A 9,870-nucleotide genomic window follows, 5' to 3' on the forward strand; every position below is an offset into this window, starting at 1 on the left:
TTGAAAATTTACATTTAGGTTTCTTTAAATTTGTAATCGTCTGTTTTTATCAAGTTTAATAAATAAAGATTCATTTTATGTCAGGTTATTTTTACCTTTTTTAAGTACTTATAAAATGTAGATAAACTCTCTTTTCAATTAACAATATTACTAAAGAAGGCATTTAAAAGGAACCAAAATCTAACAATAACTATATTAAAGAACATCAAAACTTAAAATTGAAGTCAATATCTAAAAAATTACGTTACGTACGTCAAATATCCTTAGCTACAATTGTAAGTTTTGGTCTAGTGGATAGCTTTTGCTGCTGCTGACTTTACAATATCAGAGATATAATTTAAAAGTATTTAGAATATCACGATGACAAAATTATGTGAACAGAAATGTTTCTATATTTCGATTAAATTGGTTGAGTTCAGTTTGTTTGTGCAAGTCCGTCTGGGTAAGTACCACCCACTCATCATATATTTTACCGCCATACTGAAAATTGCTATGTTGAGTTGTTGTCACATTGGCGATGTAAGGATGGGTTAATATTTCTTACAGCGCCAATTTATATAGTGGTGACCACTCGTCTACTTACATAGATTATAAAAAAAACTCTCATCCGTAGTGCACTGATGTAGGTACTCTCATTTTAGTCAAGTAGTTGAATTTATATTCTCATGCTAGCTCTTGAAATAAAGTTGCACAACCGTCATAATGATCTCTTTTGTTTAATTAATTCGACTGTCCATACGGAACGTATAATAATTAAATAAATTCAAATAAACTTCAATATTTAGTTATTTCTTGATAAATTAGTACTTATAAATCGAACTTGCGAACCAAAACGTACATTAGTCACAGCGCCAGACGGCTGTTAATTGTAATGAGGGTGTAATTGACATAGTCATTCCGCAGGATAGAGTGTAGGCAGTTCAAAATAAACGTTTATTGCATAATATTTTCTTAACATAAATTTTTATTTTATGCGAAACGTTTTAAACTTTAATTTCAATACTTTTAAACCTTTATGTGACGTCGTAAAAATACTCACTAATAAGTTAAACTTAACAAAGGTTGTTATTGACGAACCCTTGCATTTCTCCGTTAACAATGTATATAGCGGGGATCAGCGCGTGTTGGCAAATATTTTGAGGCGAATTGTCCTTTTGTTGATTTGCTTTCAACCCGTAAATTTTACTGCAAAAATTAAAGTTGAAATTTTAGCTGTGAAAAAGTTTATGAGCCGCCAAAGGCTCCTAACAAAGCTTAACGATCGGGCTGTTTATGACTGTATTTAACAGCATCTTACAATCTCCACGTCCGTTGCGTCCTTTAGCTATTGTTCTATTATATTGTTGCACAAAAAAATAACGGTTATAGTTTGGTTAAGAAACAGTGATAGCTTCGTTTGTATACAAATTGTTTATTATTGATCTGTCGGCAAATACTTTGTTATGTCTTATCTGTATATACAAATCAATAAATGTAAGTAACGTTTATCTCAGAAACAGGTTAAATGTCATGAATTCAAACTTTTTCCTGCTTAAATCTAGAATTTATTCGTGTAATTATATCGTTACATCCTTTTTAATCATATAACATTGCAAAATATTAATCTAAATTAATAAAATTAATATCAATCGTTGAGGACAAAATATTTAAAAAATTAAACAGATGCGACATAAAATTACGGCGTTATCTTGTTTCCTTATGTTATTGTTATGTTGAACTAGAGATGGATAAACAATACATTGGCCATAAAAAATAATCCTATCGATGAGATCTATATTTAAGAAAATAATACATCTAAGAACTAATATATAATTTTTATATTATCTCATTTATGACTATGTCATTATTTATCTTGCACAAACAAATAACCTTAATTATTTTGCCATATCCACGTATCGCATTCCATATTTTTATAATCATCATAAACTTTTGCACGATTACCTACACTCAGACGAAAACTCAAATAAAAGTAATAAGTTGAATTACGTCGTTGAATAGAAGATAGAGAACTTTATTAATTATTGAAAATTTATCCTGACAGAATTCCACAAATTTGGTTTATTGTGCGTGACTTCCAAGTATATATTGATGAAAGAGCTTTTAGCATTATTAGATTTACCAACAATAGATAGAAGACTAGAGTCAGTAGACTCTAGTAAGGACAGGTTATCACAAGGAAGATGGAATTAGCACCAGTATTCACTTTTGTATTATCAGACTACACAAACATCTATAAAATATATGATATCTGTAAGTTTTAGGTCGAGGATTCCTACCTTCTTTGCATCTACTACTACTAGATCTCATGAATTGCACTTGCAAACTGTTTTAAAGATTGTGAATCTTAATATACTACACATTATTTTTCGGTCAATTATACTTTATTGTAAGTTGAATTACAATCGATAAATTATACTCTACCGATATTTGCAGCTCCGGCGATATTTGCAGCTCCGGCGATATTTGCATTCATTAAGTCACTTAATTTTTTTTTATTTAGATAACCATTCGTCTACAAAACATTGATGTCGCTTGCTTACATTTATTCAGTTATCATGGTCGGCTAATACATGTGTAGAATGCATTTATTTTGACTAGAAGCAACACCTAGAAAAGAAAGAAAGCTAAACAAAGTTTTTTTTTATAACTAAGTAATTATAAATTCCTACTAACACGGTTTTTTCGGTCTATGAATGAATGAAGTGTTATAAAGGTATCTCACGAAATGTTGTTTTTAGGAAAATAACGTGTAGGTATGAACAGTTCTGTAGATAATTTACATTGCAAAAGCTAAAATATTTGTCCACCTATATGTACAACACTTACGAGAAAAATCTAAATATATTTATACTTTTGACCTTGGATATTTTTTTTATCAGATGTTGGACTGTAATGATTTTTGGTATTGCATTTGCAATATTATGCCTAAGAGCTATACAAATTATCAGCCTTGTGGGTTATTACAAGCTTACACTGTTTGTTGGCTATTGTGACCGGACTGTTGGAATATACAAAAATTCAAGCCTCTATACATAATAGATTTCTCTTTCATTATATTATTCAATCTTTCACTCATTCACATTCGCTCACCACTCATTCAATCAACGAACAGCTTTACTTGATTATTTAATATTCATTATTAAAAACATTGTCAAACAGTGCAGACGTGTCTTATTATACCTACCCCATTTCCCTTCAGGTTATGGGCCCAGGTCATGTTTAAAGTTGTTTAAATAATTAAAATTAATAGTAAAAGTGTTACTCAAAATGGATTCGCGAAGTAAAAGAAATATACAACAATTTAACGGTGATCGCTATAGTACTTGGAAGTTTCGTATAAGGTCACTACTAGAAGAAATGCAGTTATTGCCTGTTATTGACGAAGAACCACCACCAATACCAGATAATGAGTGGATTAAGAAGAATATGCTAGCAAAAGGTACGATTGTAGATTACTTGGGTGACACATTTTTAAGCTTTGCAAGAGGTTCTTCTACTGCAAAATCCATAATGGCCGAACTAGACAAAGTATATGAGCGGAGGAGCTTAGCGACTCAATTGGCTTTACGTAAACAGTTACTTAATATGAAACTACAGCCAGATGTGACACTATTCGAACATTTTAACAATTTCGATAATATCATTACTGAATTAATATCGGCTGGTGCAAAATTGGATGAGATGGATAAAATATCACATTTACTTTTAACTCTACCCACATCATACGATGGTGTTATAACGGCACTGGAAACACTTGGAGAGGAACAATTGCATCTATCTTTTGTAAAAACTCGTCTTCTAGATCACGAAGTCAAACTAAAGAATACCACGACGACAGAACTCAAAGTTTTACATACATCAACGAATAAATTCAAATCGCAGAACAAAATTGGATTCGATAAAAGGAAATCATATAATTATTGTAAAAAGAAGTCATACGCCGGAAATTCATCATATAAAATTTCAAAATTATATTGTGATTATTGTGGACGACGAAATCATATGAAGAAGGATTGTCGATTTTTCAAAAAGTTACAACAAAATGGAGGTAGTAGCGGCAGTAAAACAGCAGCTGCGAGCGCTTTGCAAATCAGAAACGATAACGAGGACAGTTTCGCATTTATGTTTTCAACGTGTAAGTTGTCAAATTCTTATAAATATCATATTAATAATATTGTTTTCATTTTAGATTCGGGTGCAACTGACCACGTTGTAAATAGTAAGGAATTATTTTCTTCCTACTCAGAGTTCACAACACCGATTAAAATTGGTATAGCTAAGAACAATGAAAGCATTCAAGCGTTTGGTAAAGGTACAATAAATGTCACTACTAATTTAGGTTTTCAAGGGGCGATTAATAATGTATTATATGCGCCGGACGTGCCATGTAATTTAATATCTGTATATCGTATTCAACAAGGAGGTATGGTTGTTATATTTAAAAATAACAGTGTTTATATTAACAATAGTATCAAGTGTTTAGTATCGAGTGTTATCAGTAATAATTTATTTAAATTAGTTTTTCAAGTGCATACGCGATCTCAACATAATTTAAATTTGTCTCAAACTTCTACATCTTACGAACTATGGCATAAGCGTCTAGGTCACTTAAACAAAAATAAATTTAACATTCTAAAAAACTTAATTGATGATAGTTACCTAATTAATGATATTATGCCTAATGATACATTATGTGAGTCTTGCATACTTGGTAAACAGTCGCGGTTGCCCTTTGCAAAATCAAAAGATAAATCAGTCAGAAATAGGCCACTTTTTATAGTTCATTCCGATATTTGTGGTCCTATTACACCACCTACATTTGATGATAAAAATTATTTTATTACTTTTATTGACGATTTTACTCATTATACAGTAACGTATTTGATGCATTCTAAATCTGAAGCATATAAATGTATGAAAGACTACGTAACAAAATGTGAAAATTTATTTAATTCTAAAGTTGTTAATTTATATTGCGATAATGGCCGAGAGTATCTTTCAAACGAATTCAAAGAATTTTGTGTTGACAAAGGGATAATGTATCATTTAACGGTTCCTTACACCCCACAACAAAATGGTGTATCAGAAAGAATGAATCGTACATTAACCGAAATGGCTCGAACATTGGTTACAAGTGCGAAATTAAATAAAATATTTTGGGGTGAAGCTGTTTTAACAGCTACTTATTTAATTAACATACTACCCACTAAAACTCTGATAAATAAAACACCATACGAAATGTGGCATGGTAAAAGGCCGAAAATAAATCATTTAAAAATGTTTGGATCTACTGCATACGTTCATAACAAAGCTAGAAAAACTAAATTTGATGAGAAATCTTTCAAGTCAATATTGATCGGTTACGATGCAAACGGTTATAGATTATTCAATATCGAAAATAATCAAGTTTTTATAGCTCGCGATGTTATTTTTGACGAGTTAAACTTTGAAAAATCACGCCCTACACGTAGCAGTAGTGACAACATTGAAACCCTTTCAAAATTTAGTAAGCCCGAAATTGATTCGGCAAAGCTAAAAATAGATCAACAACAAGATTCTTTTAATGACAATTCGTTAGACGGTTCATCGAATACCACTAATTTAAGACGTAGCGAAAGAATTCGAGAATTACCCCCAAAGAATTATAAGCAAATGCACGATCCTGATTTATTTTTATCTCTTTTTAATGATACGCAATCTTTACCTACATCATATAAGAATATTTTCGATAGGCACGATTCTGATAAGTGGTTGAACGCTATACACGATGAAATTGAGTCGCTTCGAAGCAACCAAACGTGGACATTAGTTATTAGACCGAAAAATGTTAATATTATAAGTTGCAAGTGGGTATTTACAATTAAAAATAATGAATTTGGTGAACCTACACGTTATAAAGCTCGGTTGGTTGCTCGAGGTTTCACTCAAGAGTATTTACAAGACTATCACGAAACGTTCGCACCAGTGGCTCGGATAACTACTTTTAGATTTATATTAGCACTGGCAAATCAGTTTGATTTACATTTACACCACATGGACGTTAAAACCGCGTTTCTAAATGGTATATTGAAAGAAAATATTTATATGGAAGTACCGGAAGGTATTTTAGCAAGTAATAACCAGGTTTGTAAATTGAATAAAACATTATATGGCCTAAAGCAGTCGTCCAGGTGTTGGTATGCACGGTTCGATCTCATTCTCAAGGAAATGGGTTTTAAGAACTCTGAATTAGATCCTTGTCTGTACATATTAGATAAAAATTGTATAGATAAAAACGTGTATATAGTTCTGTACGTTGATGATTTAATTATTACTACTAAAAATAGTAATTTATTACAAGCGTTTAAAAACAGTTTAATGCAAAAATTTCAAATGACTGATTTGAAGGACTTAAAACTATTTCTTGGTATTAGAATTCAAAGAACAACTAATACAATTTCTTTAGATCAAACAACATATTTGCAAAATGTTCTAAATAAATTTTCTATGAAAGATTGTAATCCATCGAATTCACCTTTTCCTTCTAAAATCAATTTTGTAGCTTTAAATTCAGACACTCACTATGATGCACCTTGTAAAAATGTTATAGGATGCCTTATGTATGCAATGCTTTGCACAAGGCCAGATATTTGTGCTTGTATTAATATATTAAGTAGATATCAATCTAAAAATAACGAAGAGTTGTGGAAATATTTAAAACATCTCTTACGATACATTAAAGGTACAATTAATTTAAAATTGGTTTATAAAAAATCTGAATATAAAGAGATAATAAGTGGGTATGCAGATTCCGACTGGGGAGGTGACGAGAACGACAGAAAAAGTACAACTGGCTATTTGTTTAAGGCCTTTAATAATTGTACAATTTCGTGGACCACACGAAAACAAAATACTGTCGCCGTCTCTTCAACGGAAGCTGAATACATGGCTCTCTTTGAGGCTGTGAGAGAAGCAGTCTGGATAAGGTCATTGTTAAATAGTATTTCTATACAAATAACAGAGCCTATTGTAATATTTGAAGACAATAATAGTTGTATATGTATTGCCAATAACCCCACAAATCACAAAAAATCTAAGCACATAGATATAAAATATCATTTTATTAGGGAACAAATCGCTAATCAAATAATAAAGCTAGAACCTATTTCCACAAGAAATCAACTAGCTGACATGTTCACAAAAGCGATACCTTCCAAGAGATTTATAGAATTAAGAAAGAATTTAAATTTGTTTTGAAAAATAATTCATGTTTTGTGTTAATCAAGTAAATGAAGGAATGAGTTTATTTAATAAATAAAACTATGGTTTATGTAACTAAATAGTTAGTATTTTATTTGTAAAAATGAGTAATGAAAGAAATTATGTTATGGTATTGTTATATTATATTAACTTGTATTTTTGAGGGGGACTGTTGGAATATACAAAAATTCAAGCCTCTATACATAATAGATTTCTCTTTCATTATATTATTCAATCTTTCACTCATTCACATTCGCTCACCACTCATTCAATCAACGAACAGCTTTACTTGATTATTTAATATTCATTATTAAAAACATTGTCAAACAGTGCAGACGTGTCTTATTATACCTACCCCATTTCCCTTCACGGACTAAAGAGAATAGTTTTGTTTCCTCACTAACTGCATCGTAATAACCTTAAGACATACTTTAAGGCAAGTAGGTATAAAAAAATGATGATAATATTTTTAAAGCAATTATTGACTTTAAGTGTGAATAAAAAAATAATTTAATGGAACTTTAGCTTCTATTTATCGATTCCATCTAAGTTGGTATGTGGCACCTGCAGATTTCGCCGGAATTACTCAAACATAACAGCCTGACGTAATTTTAGGGTACACCTCGGTATGAATCTTTCATGCGAGAAAAAACGTTTACTCAGGGTTGAAAACAAATATTAGTATTATCGCGGTCGTTCACACTTTGTAATTACCTCGCGCCACGGTCGACGCGACGGCGATAGTGTAAAGATTGCGGTCGAAATTCGTTCAAACCCTTATTTGAAACACGCGATCTATAATTTTCTCAAAGCGAGGCGAGATGTTAGGACCCACAAAAAACTAACATGCCATTATTAAACTCCACTGGCGTCGCAACTGAATTTATAATCAGCGCAGGTGAAAATAAAATTACGATAATTGTGTAATATTTATATTTGAATGGATTCTACAAAAATACATTACTTATGAATAAACTTAATTTTGCTATACAGATACAAATTTTACGATATTATTTACATATATTTTATTTAAATAAATGTAATCACAGCAGCTTAATACAAAAGGAAACTGTTCTGCATACGTTACACAGAAATAAGAGATTCGAAAAAAAAAAACACATATGTAAAACAACAGTATTTTATCATATGAAAATTATTTTTATTATTATTTCCGTGTACACACATATGATTGTTGTATTCGACATTACTTTCGTACAATCAACAAAAAAATGCAAATGCTGTAAAACAAAAACTCTAAAACAAATCAACTATAAAAAAATTATATCATATATGTATGAAATGTCATCGTATATGAATACTGTCTTTTTATTGATTTCTCTATAATTTAATAAATATTTTATTTAATGGAATGATAGCATTCATATTTTATGTCCTTTGGACCGAAGGGATAAAAATTATTCCTCAATTTCTCTCAACGGAATTAACTAAACCTATACTGATAGAAAAGAATTATAATTGATTTTCTTTAACTTTTTTTAAGGCAGAACAATCACGACCTTTATAAACGTTGTTTAGCGGATGTTTAAGTAAAAATGGACTTTTCACTTTCTGTCATTGTTATTAGTAATTATTTTTTAATATTGTCAATGCAAAATTGAGTTTGCCTTAATTACTCAACTGATCATTATAAAATTTTTCAAACACGATCTTAGGGTTAAACTATAGCACATAAGGTACTTAGCATCTGCCCACATCCACATCCCCCAAGCAACATTTACAGCCGTATATGAGTTTTACTCATTTTTGTAATAAAGCTATATTTAACTTTACGACATATTAAAATTTCCAGACACTCATATTTATAGTCTTTTCTTGTAGACATTAAATCTCATATTATTTTGTTTTTTAAATAAAATCAATTTAATCGATACGTATTATATAACGATTCTGTTATTTGATTCAATGCAAAATATGTTTTGATAAATGAAATAAAAATGAATACGATTTTAGCAACACAAAGTATGCTGTCATTCAGCTCTCGTAATAAAATAATAATTTAAAAAATTGCGCTAGAATTAAATAATGTTATCTTTAGTTACGCTAACAGCTGTAAAACCGTGATCACAGACTATATTTATAAATAATGAAAAATAGTTCCAATTTCATCTTACATAATAATTATAAAGAAAAATAAAATTAGTAGAGAAAAATATGTCACACTGGTTTGTTACTCTAAGAAACTGATAGGTGAATCCTATAAATCAAAAGTGTAATTTTTTCAAGAGTAATTTTTGAAAGATTTTAAACTTAAATATTACTTAGGAATTTCATGCTAAATAAAATGAATACCGAATAAGACCGAAACAGGGTTATATTTAGTATACATAAGTGTTTATAATATGAACATAACAAAAAACCGCGATCAAATTATAACGATATTATCAACTAATAATAGTTTATTTATTTATGTAAAATTTCACGTTTACCGGATGAATGTTCTCACGCCAATATATTATTTTTAATTAATATTATTCCAGCAAGCCTAATCTGTAAGAAAAAACTCGAAACTCAACGTAGAACACGATCGTGAAATGTCAGAAAGAAGTGCGACAGATTATAATAATTATTACATTTAAATGAATAAAAAGGAATAACCGAATTCGATTTTCA

Source organism: Vanessa atalanta, chromosome 13, assembly GCF_905147765.1.
Source record: "Vanessa atalanta chromosome 13, ilVanAtal1.2, whole genome shotgun sequence".
Taxonomy (NCBI): Eukaryota; Metazoa; Arthropoda; class Insecta; order Lepidoptera; family Nymphalidae; genus Vanessa; species Vanessa atalanta.